At 24.4% G+C, this 22377-nt stretch overlaps 1 protein-coding gene across 1 annotated transcript in view; it reads left to right on the forward strand.

Annotated features, from left to right (window-relative positions):
• The first annotated feature begins 1965 nt into the window (after positions 1–1965).
• Positions 1966–22377, forward strand: part of LOC129609228 (clumping factor A-like) — a 45453-nt gene continuing 25041 nt past the window's right edge. Inside the window, exon 1 of the mRNA XM_055521161.1 lies at positions 1966–2003. The gene's annotated coding sequence lies outside the window, so the exon portion shown is untranslated. The remainder of the gene's footprint in view (positions 2004–22377) is intronic.

Here is a 22377-nt window from a genome sequence, read left to right on the forward strand (position 1 = left end):
TTATATGAAATATAAAATTAAATTCGGCCGAAATAATTCGAACGAATTATTCTTTTATTTTTTCAATAAATGATAGACTCAAAAAAATATATGCTCGAGTATATCGTCTATTGGAGATAAACTTCATGTAGAGAAAAATCAATGGTTTCGCTAGCGTTACTTTTTCTATGAACTTATCTAATTTTAACACTTCAATCTGCCTAATTTTGGCATAGATATTCATATTCCTGGCTGTTATATTGTTTACAAAAATCGAATTTTAGCATTGTTACAAAAAAAAGCACTGATTTTCTTCATTTAGCGTTCATCTGTTCTATTGTACCTATTGTAAAGTGTGAGAGCAAAGTAACTCGACTCAATTTTATAAATTTATCTGTTTTTCTCTTTACTTAGCACTAACTTTATCAAACTCACTTACTATTCTTGTTTGAACTCTCCATATTTTTTTTATAATTTTCTTCTTTTCTTTTTAGTTACTTTTTCTGCTTCACCTTATTTTTACCTTAATTTTTCTCTTCTTTATTTTAAACAATATTACGTATGTACATCATGCAATGAAACAGGTAAATATGTGATTAACTGTTAATTTATTACTCTTGCTTATTTATACGATATGTGTACATATGGATATATAAAATTTATTGTTTACGGTATAGTGTAAATTTGTATGGTGTATTGATTATTAAAGTAGTATATTTATATTGCCACTCCATATACCGGAGTATGAAGACTCTTTGCTTATATAGTTGAAAAAAATTATATTTATTTAATGTTAAGAATGTTGGTGGAATCTTTGGATTAGTGAAATCTTATTAAAAAATATACAGTATTAAATATTCGGCACGAAAATTTAAAATATTAGATTATTTAATAAATAATTTGTAGAAAAATTATTGTTCCATGAAATGTTTGGTCTTATACGACCTTCCTGTAAACTTCAAATTACATTTCTAAAGTTCTGAAATATTACAACTTCACTTCATTTATTTCAAAATAGGTTAGTTTTCTAGATTTTAACATTAGTAAACAGGCTGCTATCGACCTTCTCTCAATTAACGGTTAAGCAACAAACTTTTAGCGTAAAGCTGATACTCAACGCCATAAAGTGCATTTACAATACCCATTCCATTTTAAATTTTAATTTTTTAGTCCTAATATTGGTATGGCACCCGAATAGACCACACAAAAAGTTCTAAATCAGTAGGCATTATACTTTAATTTTTGTATCTTAAAAAAAATTTATCAGAAATTTACAGAAGTAACTTTTCCGTAATTTATGAACTACAAACAAATAAGTTGTCACTATTTATCTGATTCATAATTATATGAAATGTGCAGTTCCTAAAAATTTTTACTCGAAATTCCATACGCTTTTCGTAAATACACTCGAATATAGGCTTCATAGGCTTAGATTCACTACATCAATATTCATGTACGAGTATGTACATTAATGTACCTGTGTACATATATCAGTACTGGTTTAGTATATGGGGTAAATAGAAACGACGACGCGAGTGACTTGTTTTTTCTTTTTCTTATTTAAAATTTTTGCTTGTTTTATTTTTTATTTCTAAGTTGAATATCTACTTTTGTGCATTAAGTGAGCTAGCAAGCATTTTAAAATTAAGTAAAGAAAAACAAGCAGCAAAATAAAAAAAAAATAAAAGAAAATTAAGTAGAAAAAGTTGTTATTTTCTTTTATTTTCAAACTTGAAAGAAAATAACAGAAAAGAAGTTAACATCTTGAGTCGTTTATAAGTAAGAAGCTAAGTTGTCGATAGACTGTCGATCGGTTAACATTACATAAAATATTGTATATTTTAAGTTGGAGGCAAATAAAAAGTAGAAATTTTATAGAAAAATTTAAAAATTCTGTAATTCGTTGTCTCGTAAAAGAAATTTGACTTTGTAAATCTATAATTGCGATTTGTAACTAATTTGTTCTTATTTTCGGTTTGTGATATTGTGGTTTTTTTGTTGTTAAGAAAAAATAAATAAAAAAGGTTTGGCTCATTTTTTTTTCTGTTTATTATTTTGTTTTTGTTCATTTTGTATAAAATCATTTTTTTATAATTGGAAATATTTTAATTTTCTGTCGATTACTGAAAGAAAGTTTTAATTTTTGACTTTGTTATTGAAAAAATTAGAGACGCAAATATGCGAGAAAGTGTGTATTTCAGAAAAAAAAAATAAAAAAAAAATATAAAAGAATTTTAGAAAAAAATTAAATCAGAAACAAAAGAATCCAGACCAAAATTTTTTATTATACAAAAGAAGGTGATAAAAAAATTTGGCATAGAAAAAACATAAAAATACCATTGAAAAATTGTTGCTTTATGAAAAAAAACCTAATTTAGACTTGAATTATGTAAAAAGAAAAAATAATTTAAATAAAAATTTTAAAAAATTGCATAAATTAATAGTAAAAATTATTGGAAAAGATACAAAATATATGAAAAAAAGCACCTTATCCTAAAATTAAAAAAAAAAGCAAGTAACAAATTCTAAAATACATGATTAAAAAAATTCTCTGAAGAAATCAGGAAAATATGTGATAAGTATACATTTATCAATAAATATTCAAACAAACGTTTTTATATTAAAATTTGTTTTATAAAGAGGCAAAAGAAAAAATTATAGAATGGTGACCTAAATATCATAAACTATGACTACCTGTCTTTAAATGAAGAGAACACCTTTAATTTTTAAGGTGACGCTTTTGAAGATTGATCAATAAAAATTTTCAATAAAAATTTTTGATGTTAATACTGAAACTCTTCTTTTTTCTCGCATTTAAAAAATTTATGAAATATTTTGATTTAAAATGGTTCATCAAACAGATATTGTTCCGTGTGAACAAAAACTGAACTAAATTTTTTAATAATTTCTACTTAATTTCAAAAACTTCTGACCTAAAGTTGAAGTTAAATCAATTTTCTTTTACATAGAGAAAATATTCTATATACAGGGAATTTGAGTAAAATTTAAATTTTTACAAAATGTGCACGTGCAGCTTCAAAAGCAAGCAGGCGAGACAATTAATCCAGCATAATGCGATTGCTTTTTAAATAAAACAGTAAAGTATTTTAAATTAAAATTATTTTTATGGCAAGGGAGACATAACATGTAAATTTCTAAGTGTTAGTCAAATTAAGTGAAGACCTACTTGTCATTAGAGAATTTTTTAATACTATAGTATACGATCTAATTAATATTATAGGTCAGGACGTTAGCGTGGTGGGTGCAAAGTTGCTGGCGTAGTATTCCTATACAAAATTGAAAAGTTTCCTGAGTGCACGACTTTTATAACCGTTGCTGTTAATACTTTACCTAAGTGCTTCTCAGTTTTATAAGAGCATTTTGCAAAGTTGAGAAAAAAAATGTTTCTAAAAGTTTATATGTTGTATATTTTATGTTATATGCTTTTTATCATTATTAGGAGAACGATTCTCAAACAAATTTGTGTTGCCCTGCTTCTACATTATAATATTATTGAAAACAAAGACTGAATTCTGAATTAAAAATTGGACTTATATTTTGGAATTTTATAAAAGTCCAGTTTTATTTCAAAAAAGAAATTATTTCATATTTCTAAAATAATTAAAATCAAGGCAACATTACTAATTGTACGAACACAGAAAGTTAGCAATTTATTTTCCTGCATTAAAACTATAACTTTTAAAAAAATGTTGAGCTGTCTAATTGAATCCTAAAGTAATTAAATCTTAAGCTACAATAGAAATTAAGCTAATCAATTTTTTTGAACTTCCAAAAGTGGCTCGGGAATATATACATAAAAATTATTGTAATTATTTACGAAAAAAAAACAAATTTTTATCAAAATTACTAAAATAAAAATATTAAAAAAAACTATAATTTATTGTGTAATTAATGTTACGTAACATACAAGAAATTAATAATTTTCTACACTTTCTGTTTTAATAATTTATTATTTTTACTTAAATTTTAATGATCGTTTATCAGTTAAAAAAAATTTCCATTTTTATAACATATGAAATAATTTTCTTTCCAAATGTGTAGTGAAAATTTAGATTGTAAAATAAAAAAAAAGAAATTTTAGTTTTAATATAATAAGTAAAATGTAAGTAGTATTTGCACCCCTATGAGAAGATTTTCATACATTTATCAAAGAGCGATATTAATTGACATAAAGACTTTTTTTTGCATTACGGCGTTAATTTAATTTTATTTTACGCTTAAGTCATTATTACCCACAAATGCAATTATTTTGATTTAAGATCTTGAGTTCTTAGTTTCAGTTACGCACAATTAAAGTTTAATTCAAGTTAGACATAAATTTGTGGTAAAATAAACATTAAAATTAACAAATAAAACCTAAATTTGGTGTAATTATAAAAACAAATTTTAATTTTATTTAACATGTATTAATAGTCAATATTCCCGCATCCGCCATAATATTTAACTTTCGCGACTTGAGATGTTTTCTCTTTGCAACTATCATGTATTATATCATTAGTCATTCAACCATAAACTTTGGTTATTTAAATAAATTGGATATTTAATATAGGTGAACTAAGTAAATCGTATGGATTAACACATCTTGAATCATTTTCTCAATTCTTTTATATTTCTAAGAAAAGAATACTTTCCCATTAACACTTATATTAAATAATGCGGCAATTTCAGAAACTTGAGTTTATACTTTTAATTCATAATATTTTTAATTAATCCTGCATAAAATTGTAACGAAATGAAAATAAAATGTGTATAAGGAGTAAAAACTTTGCTTAATTTTTAAACGGAATGTGAGAAATTTTCAAAGTTATTACAGACTACAGAACTAATATTTAACCTTCATATAGGATGTAGTTTCTCAAAGTTGAAATAGCTCTGTTATAAGTTTCAGATATAAGTATTTTCAATATAATAACGACGATCAAATAATTGAGAATGCCTGCTGTTTTAAAATAGTTTGATTTCAAAAGAAATGCAAGTTGAAATCGAGATTTTTTTTTTATACCATCAAAATAGCGTAGCACCAAATTTAAAAAACAATTTTTAATATTTTATGTCACTTGATACTTAAAAGAGTCTAATTTTTGGGGTGCGAATTAAACTCAACAATTACACATTTAATTATGTCATTTTTTTCGGTAATTTTTCAAAATCCACAAATAATTAAAATATAATTTGTGTTATTTTGGTAACTTTTTAATTAAATTTTATGATGTTATGCTGTTTTTTGTTTCTGTAGTACAAAAATTGGAAAAATGTTTAATTTTTTTTTAATTTTTTTTACCATCTGCAATAAATTAATTGCAATAATTGCGATTTGCTTGGTTTTTTTTAACGCGATAATTTGCATGATTTTTTTCTTTTTATTTGTGTAAATGTAAATGGAAACACACAATTTTCTCTACATTTAATTTTTTTTTTTAATTTTTCCTCTTATAACAATTTCCACTTTTTTCCAAGTTGTTTGATTCGTTTTTCCTCGTAGTACCTTTTTTCCTTGCCTTTTTTTTGTTTTTTAAAATTTGTTTCACAGCGTGATGAGATTTTGTGTTCGCTTTAATTTTTCTTTGCATTCGACCATATTTAAATTTCTTTCTATATTCTCCATCCGTATACAGCTATTGCCTATAACCGTTCTCTAGTTTGTATAATAAAATATTTTTAACTGAGGGAAAGAGTAGTGCATATTTTTTAATATTTGTTTTTTCTTAATTTATTTTTTCATTTTACAATATACATATACAAAAAACACGAAGGAAAACTAAATTGAAACTAACAAGCTTGTAATAATATAAGTAACTAATTATTATCGTGTCTTTTAAGAACAGGAAAACATTAAATTTTTTTTTCACTATTCTTGTATACTTAAAGTTTTCTTTTACTTTGTGTACCATAATATTAAAATAACTGTTATTAATACAATAATATTAAAAATGATTGTACTGTCAGAAAATTTTAGACCCATGTAATTCTTATTCTAAGACCCTTACTTAAGTTGTATAAGATAATTGAATACTTGTTTATTTAATTGAAGATAATTGAATTAATGTGAAATTTTAATTAAATATTAAACTGGCCAATAAATCAAATCCTTATTGTACTTATTGTAAAACCTATAGGTTTTTACATTAGTTCTTCAGTACTTTGCTGGTGAAATTAATTTTGTTTAGATTTTCGCCAAGATGTCCGTTTACCGTTGAGAAATAATTGAACTAATGAATATATAATAGTTATATAAAATACACTAGGCTAACAAGTTATTTTGGAAGTTTCAGTAACACCAAATTTAGTTTCGTAATATAACGAGTCCAAAAAAAAAATAAAAACAGATCCTAATGTAAGATTTTATCCACATATCCAAATGCTATTTGATGACACTGTAACACTGTAAAGTATAAAAATTTCTTATATTGAAAAATGAAGAGTTTAAGAAAAAAATAAATCTAAGATAATTACTACAAATGGGAATTCTTAATTAACTTGGTAAGAAAGCACAGATAAAAAAGAACATTTTTATTCAAATGATGAAAATTTATTTTAATTCACTCACCGTTTTTCCATTAATTCTGTTTGAAATCTATTTCCTCTAAGGAACTGACTGAAAGAACTATGTACATAAATCTTTTAAAAATTCAAATCGAAAATTACTGAATGAAAATACTTTTATTATAAAATAGAAGTTTATGTAATAATTTAATATCTTTCTGTGGCCAGAATAATATTTTTAATTGTATTCAATTTAAAATTATGGTACTTTTAAAAGTGGTTAATTTGAATTATTATTACTGCAGTCATAATTATGGATATATAATTTCTGTTATATTTAAACAAGAAACTTTCATTCACAGATTAATTAGAAAATTATTATAAAAATTAAATACGTATATAAATAAGGTAAAGTACAAGAATATATTTTATAATAAAAAATTATTTTCATTTTGAATAAATTAAGATTTCTTCAAGTCATTTAAACACAACATAGGGTTCTATTGGAATTATCAAATAAAAGTGTTAAGATTTTGTCAAAATCAAAAGAAAAAAAATTAATTTCAATTTAATTTTTGATACAATGTGGTCTTTTTTTTAAATGTATTATTTTACATTTGAAAATTTAAAAATTTTGATGCGCTGCATTATTTAATTGCACTGCTTACTTTCAATACTCCAACAAAGTATTGCAATATAGCACGAAGTATTCTATTTAATGATATTGCAGAGCTTATCTTCCGTTATGAATGTATGCTGAGTTATCTTTTACTCAGCGCCTAAGCGATCTCATGTTAAATGCGTGAGACAATTAAAATAAATTTTTCCGAATTAATTCTGAAGTACAAATGTAAAAATTATGTATCTTTCCGAAAAATATTATGTTTAATTTCAATAAAAATATTTAATTGCTCATAATTTGTTTGTTGTTCTGGTAAAATTAGCCTAAAATATCAATGAAATTAGATTAATATAATTAAGTTTGGTTCCAAAATTATAGGTCAAAATACAAAAGGTCAGTTTTCTCAAAAGATCAAACTGTGAGCTTAAGTTAAACTTTCGTTTTGGTTTAGTAGTTTTTATAATTACAAATGCTGTAAAAGTTGGATGTTAAGCTTTCAGATTCAGTTTGACGGCGATATTAAACCTTCTTTTTACAACATGGAACTCAAAGACACCGACTCTATTACTCTTTTCTTATAAATTACAATTTATTTTTATTGGACTCGTTTGATCAAAAAAAAAATAATTTCTTGGCATAGTAGTTTAGGAGAAAACTAAGTAAAACGCATTATAAAAATGACTCAATCTCTAATTATAAAAAATTCCAATAAAAAAATACACAAAGAAACCTATTGGAAAATATTTTGCTTATTTCTCTTCAAAAACTAAAAACCGTTAACGAAGGTGTGAAATATTTAAAAAATGTTAAATACTATGCCAATTAGCTATTGATTATCACACCTTGCATTCCTTCAAGTACAATCACATCAAATTCTCAATTCTTTTGTTATGCAATTAATATTGAAATTTCAGGTGAAACTAGATTTAAAGAAAGTTATTCAAGATATTTTTTGGCGTTACATATTTTAGATAATTACACTGAAATGACTTTAAATATAATAATTATTAAAATCCAAATAGTTTTCGTCACCCGCATCTTATAGATATCTTATAAAAATCTATCTTTTTTTTTTAGCGCAATAAATAGAGGCGAAGCTTCAATATTACAACTTACAAAATAAAAATTCTCAAAATCAAGTTTTGTAAAACTTTTAAATTAGCCTTATGACTTATTTATGTTTCTGATGACCAAAATTTTAGTCTACTACATGTCATGCCCACTTTAATTAGAGTGTCTTTAATATTGTTTAATGTCATCTGTATGTCTAAATTATCACCTAAGCCAAATTAATTTCAAAATGGAAACCAATGGTTGTGTTCAGCCAACCTAAGCGCTTTTAAAATTAGTAAAGCGCCCCAAGCAATTTTCTGCTGAACGCTTTTTTTTAATCGCGATTTAAAAATTTTGAAGCATAAAAGAAAGGTATGCTTCATTATGCAGCGGTTTAACGTTGGCATTATTTGCATGCCCTACATGTTTAGGTAAGATTCTAAAAATATAGTTAACATTTTACACATACAGTTTATTTGTATTATTATAAAACATAAGCACTTTTTCTTACTTACCATTACCATTCTCCATTTTGTTTGTCTTTTTAAAAATTTAAAAATAAAGAAATATAAAACTGACAGCCATCATTCATATCAAATGTCAAATTTTTTTGAAGCAAAAATAAAGTGCTGCAAACCGTTCAGTGGAGCTCTGCAGCGATGATCAACTAAGCGCTGCGATTCATCAAAGTTCTTAAGTTGGCTGAACGTACCTAATATTGTTTTGAAATAAGTTGCATAAAAAATATTTTGTGAGAAGAATTTTCGCAAAACGCTTTTACTTTGAAACCTTAAAGTATATAGGCACAAAGCCTATACTTTTTAATTCGGGAACTTTTAATATACATATTTTGTATATTTGTGTTAAATTGTTATAAACAAGAAACCAAATCAAATTAAAATAATAAATAAAAATATCAAGCTCATATAGGATTCCGCAAAATTTATATGAACAATTATTTTTATACGAAAAAAAATATAATACATACATATATTTCAATTTAATTTATTTATTTTTAATTATTATGAAGAAATTGTATAGTTGAAGTGCTTTTTCTCTAATAATAATTTGCAACTATGGTTTATTCATTTCACAAATGTATTGAGATACAATTAAAATTTAATACGAAAAATTTTGAACAAATTAATATATTTAAAGTGTCTTAATAAAAATTTAGCATACAACTAGAGTTATACCAATTAGAATCGTATCCTTTTTTTTTGAGAATACAATTTATTTCTAAAATATATGTACATAGTTGAATTTCGGTATAGTGAGGAAAGAATGCCAAGAGATCGAGAATTTTATTCCACTTATGAAGTTTTCTCAATTAAACAGTTTAAGTGTTAAGGGTAACCCTAGTTCTGTTTGTAGTTCTTGTAGATTTTATAATATTCCTTATATATGGTTGACTACTCAATATAAATAAGTAAAACATAAAAATTTTAAATGGAAATATAATCAAAGGCATATTGAAAATTTTAAAATTCGTTTGTAGCTTCTTGTAAAATAATTTAAATTTTGAATTTATTTAAATTTTGAATTTAAATTATTTTACTATCTATATAGAGCATAATTTTAATTGAATGAACAATACACTGCTAAATATTCAGTATGTCAATCTTTTAATTTTGTCATACTTATTTAAAAAAAATGTAGTATGTATTAATTTTTTCATATTTTCAGTGGAAATGATAATATTATGTATAAAGTAACTGTGAGAGAAAATAAGTAGGTTCGACGAATTTTTAAACAGATGACAACACATTTTTTGGCTTTAATTAAATTGAACGAGATTAAAAATATTTGTGGTTTGATCTTTGCTAAATTAAGTAAATGAAAGGTGATTGCGATATTTTTATATTATATCAATAAATAATTTCGGAGTAGTGTTTATTTTTCTTGTGAATCTGTTGAGAAAAGACCTTTCGACATTCACGATTCATTTGAATTTTGTTATGGCATAAAGATGTAGAGTATTATATTATTATATTTTATTGGAATAAATTAAAAATGTTGTATATAAAACAATTTCTTAGTAAAAAAAACAAATTTGTAGTGATTCATAATCGAATAAAATTTTTAAATTTAGTAAGAAATTGATGAGGATGTAAAACCAACGCAAATATTTAAATTATTTTTTTTGATTCACTTTTCATTCATCGTAAAATATCAAAAAAATGAATGTTTAAAAAAAATGAATACATATCAATATTTTTTTGGCCTATTAAATTTTACAATTTTGCAAAATTTCAGTGAAAAATCGAAAACTCACTTAATTGAGAAAATTTCAAAATTAGAAAATGATTTTAAACAGGGTTTAACAGGTACTTTCAAATTTGTCTATATGGTCCATAAATTGATGTATCTTTCTCTTCTCTGTTATTAATCTACCAGAGCTGTATTTTAATAAAAACATTTTTTGTGTTCCGCCAAGAAGCGAAATACCAGTGAACTTTCCTAATGAAAAAGGTACATTTTTAAAAAGGTACAAGTAAAATATTGTTGGTGCAATAAAGGTCAGGTTATTGAATAAAGTATTTTTGAATGAATTTAAATTATTCTAAGCGGAAAAACTTATCAAATTTTCAGAAAAAATTTAGAATAAATGAAACATTTTACGTAAATATTTAAAAAAAATATTAAAGTTATTGGGAAAATTGATTTCAACAAACTCCTCTAAGAAATCAAAAAGAATTTCAGACACTGGAGCAATAAGAATAAAATTTAAAATTTGGATCCACTTATTGACTCAATTTTATGTGTTAAGATATAGAATATCTTTGTTTTGAAAACAAGGAAAAATAAATTCAATAAAATGACTTATTCCGTTTCGAAAGTAAATAGCAAAGAACAGTTATATACTGTTTTGACAGTTAGATCACATAGTTTGATATTTTGTTGCACAAGTTGCTTTAGAATCAATTTGGATATATCGTTTTGTAGAGGATTTTATTAATATTGATTATATACACTATTTAATATTGATTCTTTTAATTAAGGAACATTTTTTATTTTTAAAATGAGGAATATTTCGGGAACATTTGTTTTTCACCTAAAATATGAAAATTAATGTTTTACAGTTTTATAAGGGAGAAATTTTTAGAAAAAATTTCAGAAAAAATTTTATTCAAGTAGCTGAAAGTTTGGCAGTTCAACGAGCGAAGATTTTCATATTTGTTTTTACATTATTTTAATTTTTTTTTCATAAATAATTTCGTGTTCAAACTAAAATTTGGTTTTACACGCTCTTGTTTTTTACGAGTCAGTTTTTTTATTGAAGAAAAAAATTTCCCTTTTAATGACTCTCTTCAAATGAATGTTAATTTAAGAACCACGTTTCTTACTTGTATTTGAACAAGAAAAATTTTATTGATTTTTAATTTTTTTTTGGTTTAACTTAACATGCATTCCTACATACCTTCATTGTTTTTTTTATTACCAACTTTTTGTATTTAACTTTTCAAACTTTCCATTTCGAGTAAAACTTTTTTAATGGAAAACCGGATTCAATGAGTTTTTTTTTTATATGAGTCTACATAAATAAATATTATGAATGTATGTAAATAATAAGTGCATAGTGTCGTGGTACATACATAAGTAATTTTCAAAACGTTGTCATTAATTTTTAAGTTATTTTTTAAATCCAAATAACTGTGAATAACAAATAATCACATATTATTTGTTTTTTTTTTTAATTTTAATTTTTATGTACAACATCAACTTTTAATGCACCATAATTTATTATTACCATTTAATTTTATTATTCTGTGAGTATTTTACGCGATTTTCACTTGCTAAGTGAGTGTAATGGAGTAATTTCAATTTAAAGAAGAAATGTGATTGAATTCCGATCGGTGATCAAATCATCCTGGATATTTATATTATGTTGGCACATTTCCATCGAGCTTTTGATTGAAAATTATAAAAATAAAAGTAATAGTGAATGTTTTCCAAAGAATATTAAAATTTAAGAGAAAATTAAACAAAAAAAATTTCAACCATTTTTCAATTTATGATCTTATAAAATTAAAAATGCTTTACATGCTTTGAATGTAACGCAAAGTTGACAAAGGCACATGAATCAATTGACTTTTTTTTCTTGATTATGCTCTGACTTCTTATTAACTTGAAACTTTCACTTGAAATGTTTTCTTTGTAAATACCATGGTGTGTGCATGTGTTTGTATATAAACTAAAGCAATAAATATGATTTCACAGCATATTTTTAGTACCGCAAAAAAGACGGCAAAAAAAAAAACAAAAATAAAGCAACAACAGATAAAAGAAGTAGGTCATCTGATCGGCATAATTTAGACGATTGGATCTAGGTATGTATGTTTGTATATAAATATGTACAGAGTACATACATATTAGTTATAATTTTAATCAAAATTCTTGAATTTCTCATTTAACGAAAGAATTTGATAATTGATTAATATTTTTATTGGGATTTTTAATGAACCTAATCACTGATTAAAATACGCACTTTGTTGAAATTTTAAATAAGTATATATACATTTGTACATACATATGTGCATACATAATATGTATATGCGAAATATTGATAAACAGACGGTTTCTTCGGCGCTACTTCAATCAGATGCAATTATTATACATTAACCGTTTTATGTAATAATTTTCAAAATGATTCTGGAGGACGTCATTAAAATTTCTATTTTTGATCTTGGGTGCCTATCACCTGTGCAAGGTTCTTGCACTTGCATTTTTCAGTTGAGTCTAATAAATGCCCAATATTGTGGTATAATAAATTGTAAAACGGTTTTCGAAATAGTTGAAATAATTTATGGCATTAAATCTTGCAGATTGATTAATTGGAGACCGATCGACTGCTTAAAGCACCTATCAGTGCTCAGTGTTCTATTTCACAGCTCAAATAATTTGAACTTTATGTTTTTTGTTACATATTTTGGTTTATAATGTTGTCTATTTTGGCACTTAATCTGACCCGAATTTTAACTCATCGGATAATTATTGAATTAGTTAATTGGTGTTGCATGATAGACATTAGAAATCACGTCGGTTTAATTTTTTTTTTACATCATAATTTTTTAGAATCCTTTGATTGAATTGAACTAGTTAATATTTTTGGATACAAAAGCCCACATACAGAACAGTTAGATTACGGCCGCCCTAAAGGCTTGTTGTGATACCGTATTCATATTTATATTGTTTAATTTCCTTTATGATTATTAAAAGATTCCCGAACTTCGTTTCAGTTCAAAGTTTAAGTTACTTTACAACGTAGTTTATTTATAATAATGCTTACCAGCACATTAAATAACTTTTTATAAATCTTTTTTTTAATCTTTATTATTGTTTGGCAAATATAAAGTGTAAGAAAATTTTATGTTATTTTGTTTATTCATATTACCATAAATATTTAGTCCAAATCTATTACTGTTGATTTTTGATTATGAAAATAAAAAAAAAATATGAAACGCCCATACAATTGATGTTTAAAGGCTGTAATTTTCAGACAGGCAGAGTAATTTTATTTAATTTCAAAGTTTGTCTTGCTATTTATTTGAGTAGAAAAATTTTATTTTTCTTATACGACAAATTAATTTTTCAAATATATAACATAAATAACGGATATTTGAATAAGAAATTGCGAAACGGAAAATCACTTATTTTCAAAGCAACAATGAAATTTTAAAATTGAAAAAAAAAAAGTATTTTGAAAATTTTCTATTATACAGTCATTACTGTAAAAGCAATACTAAGTTATTTTATCTAGACAATTTTAACGAAAATTTAAAAAACTAATGCGGTCACTTGGGATTTGAAAAATAGCACATCTACTTTAATTTTTTTAGTCTTGAGATTGGATTTATATAAATTTGGGTCTAAATAGTGAGAAAGAATTTTTGTACTACACCGTATCATAATTTGCATAAATTTAGGATTTTTAGGGCATAAATTAACCATAAAACAAGAATTTTTCGCCCAAAATTTTCCGAATTTACAGCATTTTACTTGTGAAACTTGGAGGAAAATTAAGCCTTAAACAGCAATAGTCTTACATATATTACGTTCATGATTTATGAACTAAAAAATCTCAAATAATAATTAAAATATGTATTCAATAACATCACAATAATTGCCTTTAATACGAGTATCGTTTCGATCGGCTAACAGTTGCTTATTTATCCGTACTTTTATTTAAAATAAAGATTCGTGACTTAGATACCAAGACAACTTCCAAATTTAAACAACGTAAAACTCTGTTTCGTAACTCTGTTTTCGTCATATCATTCGTATATTTAATATCTCATTTTATATTTAGTGGAAATGTCCTCATTTACAACTCATCTTTTTCTATTTTCCATTACATTATTTTCTATGTTGATTTAGAAATTTACAAAAGCAGATACAAATATATCTGTTTATAAAAATTTTTTAGTTTGTTTTGAAGTGTAAATATAGAAAAGCAAAATGTGGGAAATGAATAAAATTTTAAAGAAAATTTTTCTGTGCGGATATTCAAATAAAATAAAAAAAATATACTTTTTTTTTAAAGAATAATAAATGAGAGCTGAGCGCTGCAGTGAGACATTTGGTGGGTAATCATTACATGGTACTAGAAATTTTCATACTTTTGTTTGGATTTTAGCAATGATTTGAAATTTTATATTTTATATTAATAGTTTAATAGAAAAAATTTCAACATTGATTTGTAGACTTTTAGAGCAAGGCTTTAATTTATAATTTATTTTTATGCATCAACAAATATGCTGTTATTTATTGAAAGTGCATCTTATGTGAAAGATGAAATCATATTTATATGGCAAAGTTAGTTTACATAAAGTTGACAGACTCGCTTCTCTGTTTTTTCAGATTATCGATGAATATAATTACAAGACAATGAAATGGGCTAAAATTTTGGCTTCTTAATTTTGCGTAGATTGTCAGTTTTTTAAGTATGACAAATCTAAGAATTGTTCTACCAATTTAATATCAGATTTGATTAGCTTATTATTGATTTTGTTATTTTGATCTAAAGTTAAAATATCAGACAAAAACTAAACAAATCATTCGAGCAAATTGCAACATTTTTAACATTTCAGGAAAAAAGAGTAGGGTAAAGAGGGAATTTATGGAAAACTTACATTTTATTTCTATTCTATTCGGAAAAGAGGTAATAACGTTTCTTTGTTTTTTTGGTTTTTCTTTTATAAACTACATATAGAGTGTCTTAGAATTGCATTAGTCAATTTAAGAAAATCTAAGGATATTATTTTTCTTTTTTATTATAAAAATTATTTTCAAAGTTATTTTAACTTTTCAGTTTGTTTGGTTCTTTTTATTTGTTTGTATATTTAAATAACCGCAACTAAATTGATTTTTATTTTTTTATTTGTTTGTTTGAATGCTTGTTTGAACATTTTGTTTTTGATTTTGTTTGTTTATTGATGTTATGTAGAAATTGCATTTTAAAAATGTAATAAAAGTAAAATTCTAAAGAAATTTCTTATTTTTTATAAAATTTAAATTTGGAAACCAAATAAAAGGAAATGGAGGAGGTTTAAATTTAGAAAACTTTCGTTTTTGTCATTCTCTTTTTTTGCCTTTTATTTATACTAAAATTCCTTTGGGTTTTATGTTAATTATGTTACTTTATCTGTTTGTCTTCTTGCCCCACTCGGTTCCCTTGGAATCTAGCAATCTACTTTGTTTGTTAGTTTCGATCGTATATTCAGAATGTCAATAGAATTATTTTATCATCCAGTCAAGTATTGCTCGAGTATATGTTCTTTTAATTTTTTTTATAAAATTACAAATGAATTTGATTTAACTATAAATTACTGTCATTGAATTGTTTAGTAATAAATCTTAGATTGCATATAAGGATTTACTTACTATTTTTGAAATTGAGTGAATTTTTAAAAGGTAAAATACCTGAAAAAATTACAGCTACAAACTGAAATCAAATTAATTTTTTATTTTAAAATTTTAGTATTGGAAACATTACTATAGGAGTATTGAATGCACAATTGCATCCAATGAATTTGCATAATAAAAGAAAGTAGTAAAAGATGGGAGGAATGCCAATATGTTAATTACTTAACTATGATCAAATTTCTTATCTTTATTAAGCATATTCAATTATCTTTAATTTTTTACGGAATTACTTGAATAATTCCATAAAAAATAGATAAAGTTTAAATATTTTAAAAGAAAATATGCAACATTTTTAACTTATCGGTCTGCCTACCCGGTACCTTTGTGAACTTCTGCAAATTGTAAATTAAAGCAACTGGTCTCTCTTTCACGAAATTTTATATCTCAGCTATTTTAAAGAACGATAGCATCTCGCAATAAATACTAGGCTCAGAATTGAATATTCACTAACCCCTAATTTTATGACTTTTAAGGATTCTAATTTCATAACTTGTGTGGTTGCTAGTAACTTAACTATTTTTCTTAAATTCAAAATGAAATTTTCAATACCTCTTATAACTCTTTCACGAGGTTAGTTAAAAAGGAGTCATTTAATTTTAAAAAGATTATTTAAAATGTATGTAATACGATCGGTTATGTAACCTCTAGAAACATTAATTTGACCTTAGGGTCTATAAGAATAATTCCAAATTTCACTTAAAGCCAGGAAGATCCTTTAAGCCCCAGTGAATATATCAGGAATGTTTATGTATTTTAATTGAATAACAAATTTTTTAAACTTTAGGGTTGATAAAAATAGTGTCAAAATAATTAAGTTTTTTGCTTTTTTATTATCCTTTCGTTTTTTGTTATTTTGGGGGGAAAAAATTTATGTATCAAAGGAAATTTCGTGTGAAAGTATTTGCTTTGCTCCTTGTTGCCATCTTTTATATTTGTTTTTACTGTTTTGATTCTTCAAATAATAAAAAAAAATAAATTTATTGTAGTTGTTTTTGATTCTTTCAAGAAAAATTCTTAAACCTTATTTATATAAAGAGCAAAAGGAAAACTTTATGCTCGCGTAAGAATCGTCTTTTGATAAGGAGGAACGCGTACACACATCTTTACAAATAATGACATAAAGAAAGAAAATGAAAATCTTGTATTGAAAAGTATGCATAAATGAGAAAATTTTCATCTTCAGTTGAACTCAATATAAAAACGAATTTTTCTGTAGGTTTGCTTTTAGAAAAAGAAAACCAATGTACAAAAAGAAGAAGAAATTTAACTGCTCCATATAGCGGTGGAAATAAAAGAAACCGAAAAAAAAATTTCCATTTTTTTTGTTTAAAAAGATTTACCATGTTTTTTTTGCATTTTTGGTTAGAGGTTAAAATAAAAATCCTTTTTAGTGGCGCGATAAATAGTTTTTGATAAAAAGGCGAAAAAGTACCTATTATTATTCAAGGATGTAAGAAAATAACGTGTCAGAAATTCAAAAGAAATTTAAAAATTCTTAAAAAATCGCGTTATGTTGGTAGCGTTTTTTAAATTGGTTTTAAAGATAAAGTGAGATTTTATTATTTGCATTGCAGTGTAATTTGCTTATTAAGTCAAGTCACTCTTCAATTTGCTGTGTAAATAAATAAAATGATTATAGCCATTGGTAACCTGCCGATTAATTTGAATAAAGTTGTTTTAGATATCGAGAAAAAGCCGTGCTATCAAACAACTATTAAATAAAGAAAATAAAGTAATAAAGAAAATAAATGACTAAATCGTGAAATTATAAACTATGTTTGGTGCAAAGAATCAAGAAATTAACAACGTTGATGGTAAATTGCAAGTTTCCGTAGAATTATTTTAGTAGCATTAATTATAAATAAATTAGGCAGCCTCTACTTATTATACTCAGAGTGCAAAAAAGAACCTGTTAGGGACATGGATAAAAATTTTTCAAATATTTCCTTTAACTTTTAACTCAAATAATTCGTGTACCAATATTTATTCCAAATCAATGAATGTGATACCAGTAAGAGCACAATATAACTGAATTTTAAAATATCTTGTTATAAGCTTCTTTAAAATTTATGGTATTCCAAAAACGTTGTATGGTTAAACTGCAATTTAGTCTGGTTGGTTTCTAGTTGTATATAATTTATAAGGACACTGAATGGCACATTGCACTGCGTACTGTTTGTTCAATTAAAATACTTGAAATAATAAAAAAATTGTTTTCTTGTACATTGTATTATTTTTATTTTTTCTTTCTTAGCAGAAAGGAATAATAAGATCAAAAATTAAGACATAAAATAGTTTAATCCTTTGGGAGATTGAAAAGTCTTTATAAAATCATTAAGATTTCTGCATGAGAAATTCTTTCAAAAACATTTGAATGGATTTAAGAACAAAACAAAAAAATTTCATTTTTGTTTGCTTGACTTTTGAAGGCAAAATAAGAAAAGAAAAATTATAAAAATAGAAGAGAAAAAATTACAATAACAATTTTTTTCGTTATAAATTGGTGATTCAAAATTTTGTTTTGTGTTTTTCATCGATCTGCTCAATTAGATTCAAAAATATCTTGCATAAAAGTTGAAGATGACGTGCTAAGAATATCAAAAAGAAAAATTTTTATTTTTGAATAGAATTCAAAATAAATTTTGCAATTTTTTTTCTTTTTATTTAATTATTTGTTGAAAATAATAGAAAAAAAATTTTTTTAAAAATTTAAATTGCTTGGAATTATTATAAAGTAGATTTTGTCTGGAAATTTTTCATTATTATTGAGTCAATTAGGTTTCAGATTGTTGTTTTATGGATCGCTGACTGAAACACTAAGTTAGAAAATCCCGGCAATAAGACAGAATATTTGTCAAATCCCAAATGATAATGCGAATTTTATTGTTTAACTTAGATAACTTAGAATTTGTTATATTCATTCATATTACACAATAAGGCGCAACATTTATGAAACTATATTATCGGAATTACTATTAGCCTTTAGATGTACGACTTTATTTACGCTAGCATTAATTTTATTTGAAAGAAAATATAATTTTGATTTTAAAATCGTGCAAAAATGTTATAACAAACGATTCCATGTTATTAATTAATTGACCAAAATATTACCTTAAATACTATAGCTTACTAACTAGTTATCGTTCAAAAATGTTTGAATACCTGTAGGTACGAGTAATTGATGAATTCAAATTTCCCAAATAAAATTATATACTAACAATTTGGCCAATTTTATTTATCCTTGCAAAAGTCCTTGATTTTATTACATATATAAAGTCTATTTGATTCGCTTAAGTTTAATTATTGGAAAAAAAGTTATTAAAATAATTTAATTCTAAATTTATTTCTGGTTTTATTTTTGTATATTGTGATTTTCAAATTATTTGGAAAATTTGTTGATATTTTGCATTCAATTTAATATAACCTTCAATTTTAAATTTATAATTTGGTAAGTTCATATTATTTATGTTGTGTTATTTTGCGTTAAATTTTACATTTTAATGTACATAATGTACATACGTGTATATTAAAAATTTTGATAATGCAAAATTATTTTAATTTTTCGTTTCTTTTTCCAAAATTAATTCATTCATACAGTATCGTGTTAGCGTGTACCAGATTGTGGTTGTGGTATATTTTTTTTATATTCAAGTTCATTGTCATGAAATTTTTCGGATGTTTGTTTGTTTAACATTTTTGGTTGAATGACAAGTATTTTTCTCTCACCAAATATAATCTGGATACGTATAATTTGTTGTATCAGCATCAGTAATGGTAATACATGCACGTTCATTTGTAATATAATGTGAAATATTTTTGTTGATATTAATACTAACATTATTTTAAACATTACAAAAATTTCAAAATTAAAAAAAAAATCTATAAATATTTAATTTACTCATAATATAATGTACGTGAATGTTTAAAGATATGTTAGTAATTTAACCCTTGAACGGTCAGAGACAATTTACTGTATTGTAAACTTATTTTCTGTTGAAGAAAATAATAAATAAATTCTCATTAAACCGTTTTATTGAATTTAACCCTGTGAACACCCAAAAAGATGCTATACTCAATGATAGTGTGTATTACGAACAATGAAATTATTCTTTTTGTGATGTAGATGGCATCACACTGGTAGAGAACAAAAATGAATTCCGGTTTAAAGGCGGTATTAAAGAAGATATTGTTAAATTAATGCAAAAAACATATACGTACTAATGGCAAATTACTCCCTTTATTTGTCAGTTTAATGGCTTCGTTTACTCCCTTTTGCTATCATTTACTGTTCTCTTGTTAATTGATAAAAAAGTATAGTGACTTGCCTCTTTTCTCTCGTAACACTAACAGTTTAGAAGTTAAATTTCAAATAATGATGAGTTTTCAATAAGTAAAGAATTAGAAAATTGTTTGACTTTTCTATGTTCGAAATGATAACAAAAGCAAAATTTGCTCTGAATTGATTAATGATTTTTTTTAACCAATTTTTGGTAAGCATTATTGCATTATTAAGATATTTTAATATAAAATTAAGTATTGAACTATTTATATGTAAGATAAGAGTAACATTTATCCTCTACTCATAAGTGGTGAATATTGTATAAATGGATTACAACCAAAGTGGCCTAACTTTTATATACTACTCCGTAAACAGTGTTGCCACTTTGGCCCAGTGCTCTTGTTTAAAATCTTTTTCGGTCACACTGCACGTTTTTTAATTCTTGAAGAAAATATTTCAAAAAGTACTTTGCATAAAAAGACTTATACTAAAATTAATTTATTAAAGATTTGGTGTTGCTCTTATTATTGAGAATTTATTATTACTATATAGATTTTTTCAATATTAGACTGTGTTTTTAGTTGCAGAAAATATTTGTTGTTTTGAAAATGTTACAAATGTTTTCATATCAATATTATGTTATCATTCCTGTTATAAATTTATATGTATGTTTGGCTAAAGGTTTCACTTAAATTTTTATCTGATAAATTTAATTTTTATCTGACATAATATCCTGATTGTTTTTCAACAAACAAACCGACAAACAACGCAACCTTTAATTTGAAATTGGACTATAAATAAGTGTTTTAATTTTGCAATTGAAAGTTTTAGTCCGTAACACGAAGTTGTTCAAAATTTTTAAATAATTCCAAAGTGATAGATGGAAAAGTATATTCGAATTTCTGTCAAACAATTCCACTGTGCTATTAAAACTATGTATAAGAACTTTCGCAACATATTTTCACGATAAAGAAAGAGTTTGAAAAAAACAATGTGGAAACAATGGGTTAAAATCATTATATGTAATTTTAAGAATGTGTCTTTTCTTTCTTTTTTTTATAAATTATGCAAAATTTTATGAATGTGTTATTATTTCATTCATTTCATTCACTCATTTTTTGTTCGTTATTTAAGTGGATTTTTTGATTAAAAGAAAACACATTTTTATAATGTGTTTCTTTTTTTTTTGTTTTTTTTAAATAAACATGTGCACAAAAATATATTAAATTAACATACAAATTTTACAAATTTATGCATGTAATATAAGTATATATGTACATGTCAACATTATAATCTAAAGTTCTTTTTTATGGAAAATGCGATGACAGTAGATGAAGATGACGATAATGAAAGGTAGATAGAGAAGGGTTAAAGAGCGGAAAAAATAAGTAGGTAACGAAAAAACAAAAAAGGTGTCATGCAAATTTACCTTTTTTAATAACATGTTATAAGTTTGTAAGACTATAAAATTATATGTGATAGAAATTCTTTTGCTGCACTGCAAAATTAAAAATGATGATGGTGGAACGAAACATTATAACGGTTTAAAAGAAATTTGTTAGTCATTTGTTTTTTTTTGTTGTTTCTTATTGGAAACTGGTTTATTTTTGTTTTTGTTATTTTTTTGGCTTATGATTGTTTTTTTGTTTTTAATGTAGATATACGAACATAAAAGATGATTGCATTTTGTTTTTTAACTTAATTAATTTTCTTTTTTATTAAAGTACGTTTTGAAAAAAGAAAGTTTACTGTAATAAGCAACATTGAATTTTTTTTTAAAAATAAAGTGGATAAAATTTTAAAAATGGTCATTTTAATATCAATTATTACGGTTATGACAATACGAAAAAAATACACGTTTGTTCGTACACTATTAATAATAAAAAATAACAAATGTCATATAAAAATGCAAAATATCTGAAATAGAGAAAGAGAAATAGACGTAAAAAGAGTGAGAGAGGGAAGCATAAAGAAAAAATTCAATTTATATATTATAGAGAAGTGAAAGCTATGG

Source organism: Condylostylus longicornis, unplaced genomic scaffold (assembly GCF_029603195.1).
Source record: "Condylostylus longicornis isolate FDR11 unplaced genomic scaffold, ASM2960319v2 ptg000038l, whole genome shotgun sequence".
Taxonomy (NCBI): Eukaryota; Metazoa; Arthropoda; class Insecta; order Diptera; family Dolichopodidae; genus Condylostylus; species Condylostylus longicornis.